Source organism: Trichosurus vulpecula, chromosome 2, assembly GCF_011100635.1.
Source record: "Trichosurus vulpecula isolate mTriVul1 chromosome 2, mTriVul1.pri, whole genome shotgun sequence".
Classification (NCBI taxonomy): domain Eukaryota; kingdom Metazoa; phylum Chordata; class Mammalia; order Diprotodontia; family Phalangeridae; genus Trichosurus; species Trichosurus vulpecula.
This window is the reverse complement of record NC_050574.1, coordinates 267,706,914-267,710,031: the sequence shown is the minus strand read 5'-3', so window position 1 is coordinate 267,710,031 and position 3,118 is coordinate 267,706,914.

The window sequence follows — 3,118 nt, the reverse complement described above, 5'->3', positions numbered from 1 at the left end:
ATTCAGATGTTTAAGTATTTGTATGAATGTATTGTACTTTCCTTTGCCTGGTTTAGATGAAAGTGAAACTCATAGCATGGTCATTCCTCCCACCACTTCCTATATGTTTTTATGTGCTTTATCTCATGTACCTCTCTTATGTTAGCGAGTTACCTCCCCTTCCTCTTGCTTTTCTTCCCTCCCATTCGCTCTTCCTTCTACAACCATCAAAACAAAACAGATATACCCCTTGGCCTACTGCCTGTCTTATTTAGCTTTCTTTATGACTCTTGATGTTATTATGACTCTGAGAGGTCATTTGTTTCTTCTTTTCCTATTTCTATGTAAATAATTCGTCCTCACATAGTCTCTTCCAACTGATCAAATGCATAAACCTTTCTATATTTCTCATTTCCTGTGTTTCCATTGTAAGGATCTATTTAGTACTGGCCTTTTCATCAGCAATGCTTAGAAATCATCTATTTTGTTAAAGGTACATTCTCCCTTTCATCTCCCACCGCCCCCCCCCCCCAGGATTATACACAGTTGTAACGGATAGATTATTGTTAATTATAGGTCTTCCTTCCTTCCTTCCTTCCTTCCTTCCTTCCTTCCTTCCTTCCTTCCTTCCTTCCTTCCCTCCCTCCCTCCCTTCCTTCCTTTCTTTCATTTTCTTTCTTTCTTTCTTTCTTTCTTTCTTTCTTTCTTTCTTTCTTTCTTTCTTTCTTTCTTTCTTTCTTTCTTTCTTTCTTTCTTCCTTTTTGTTTGCTTTGGAGAATATTGTGGTCCAACCTCTTGTCTTCTTTGGAGTGGCAGCTGCCAAGTCTTATGTGATCTTAACTATGGCTCCTTGGTACTTGAACTCTTTATTCTTGGCTACTTGCAGTGTTTTTTTTTTCTTTGACCTGGAACTTCTGGAGTTTGATGTTCATAGAAGTTTTCATTTGGGGTTTCTTTTGAGAGGTGGCCAGTACATTCCTTTCTTATTTTTATGTTGTCTTCTGGTTCTAAGAGATCTGGGCAATTTTCATTTGATTTCTTGAAATTAGGTATCTAAGCTTCATTTATCTATCTATGTATCTATTCATTTATTTTCTTGTTTATTTATTTGTTTATTGTAATAATTTTCAGGTAGTTTGATGATTCTTACATTCTTTTTCTTTGACCTATTTTTCCAGGTCAGTCTTTTTTTTTTGATAATATTTACCTTATATTTTCTTTTTACCCCTAATCTTTTTTTTATTTGGAGGGGGGAAAGGCAAGGCAATTGGGGTTAAGTGACTTGCCTGAGGTCACACAGCTAGTAAATGTGTCAAGTATCTGAGGCTGAATTTGAACTCAGGTCCTCCTGGCTCCAGGGCCAGTGCTCTACTCACTGGGCTACCTAGCTGCCCCTACCCCTAATCTTTTTTATTTTGTTTTAATATTTATTTCTGTCTCATGGAATCACTGCTTTGTTTGGCCCATTCTAACTTCTAGGAAGCTCAAATTTTGAGTATAGTTTACCACCATCTGTTCTAAGGTATCAATTCTTTGTCATTTTCTTCTCTTTACCTGCATTATATTGTAGTTCTTCTTTCATTTCTTCCAGGTACTCTTGTAGCCCTTGTGGCCAGGACATTCTAAGGCTCTTGGACTTGTTGAGGAATTATTCTCTTCTTTTGGGTTTACCCCTTGGGCTTCTCTCAGTCCCAGATTGTATTCATTGTATTTTGTGCTGTCTTCTGTTTATCCATATCTCCAGCTTCACTTTCTGAATTTCAGGCTTGTAGTGAGTCAAAAGCCACTTCTGTATTACTAAATGGTTAGACAGATCTTGCTTGATGCTGAGTTTGGTAGTTAAGATTGAGCCCCACCTTCTTTGGCAATTTATGGCCTTATTTCCTGTGGAAGCTCAGCTATAGGATTCCTAGATGATGGTCTGGCCCTATCTCTTGGCTCAGATGGGACCTCTGGTTCACTTTATCCTGTGAGCTTATCTAGCCCTCTTGTCTATCACGGAATGAACCCCTGAATTGTTTCATACTAGTTCCATCTCCTGCCCCAGGGAGACCCATGGGTTGCAGTGAGCACTGCTCTGCTCCTCCCTCTTGCCTGAGATGAGGCCCCTAGGCTCCCTGCTCCTCTGATCCTTATCCTGTACCCTGCTCTGGCTTTCTCTCTATTAGGAGCTCATGCTATTTTTCACTTCACCTTTCCCCTACCTTAGCTTTTTCTTGCTTTGTGTCTCCTTGGGTTTCTGACCATCTTTTTGTGCAGACCTGAACTAGATAGAAGAATCTATGTCTGATTCACTTTGGTTCTCTTTACCATTGCTTTTCTGGGGGATTTTGAGAGCTTAACTGGTGTGTTTGTCGGGGGGTCTGGCTTCTAGGTCATTACGTGTTGCCATCTTCCCACAATTCCCTCAGACCTGGGGATTTAAAGATGAGAAGGTCAGGAGAGAAAGAATTCCAAGCATCAGGAACAATTTGTACAAAGGCACAAAAATGGGAAATGGCTGATCATACATAGAGAGGAGCAAGTTTGGCTGGAATGCAGAGTATGTCATGGGGAGTAATATGATTGAAGTCTAGAGAGATAAGCCAGGCCCATGTTGTAAAGGGCTTTCATTGCCGATTGAAATTGAAATTTCAAGGCCAACTACTTTTTTCTAGAGGCAAGAGGGATTTGAACTTGTGTTCTTGATTTAAAGTACAGGGCTCTAGCCATTCTACTTCTCTGCCTCTGCATTAAGAAATTGCAATACTGCTCTTGTCAGTTGGTGACAATTTTTTTCAACTATTGAAATTATCTGATTCTTTGGGTATATGAATACAAAAGCCAACCAACCAAACAAACAAACAAACAAAAAAACCCAACCAGTGAATAGAAAAATGGACAATTTAACCAATTGTTTTTTCTCCGAGATACCAAATCACTCAAACTAACAAATTATTCTTCTCCTCAGCTACCACCTCTACTATACAATTCGCTTACAATTTTGACAATCAGTCCAAAAGTATTAATTGACCATTATATTATATTATTGATTATTTTATATTACATATTAATATAATATCATTAATTAATTGATTTTGTCTATAACACACACACACACAAAAAAGAACCTTTGGGCTAGTTGATTTCTAAGATTCCT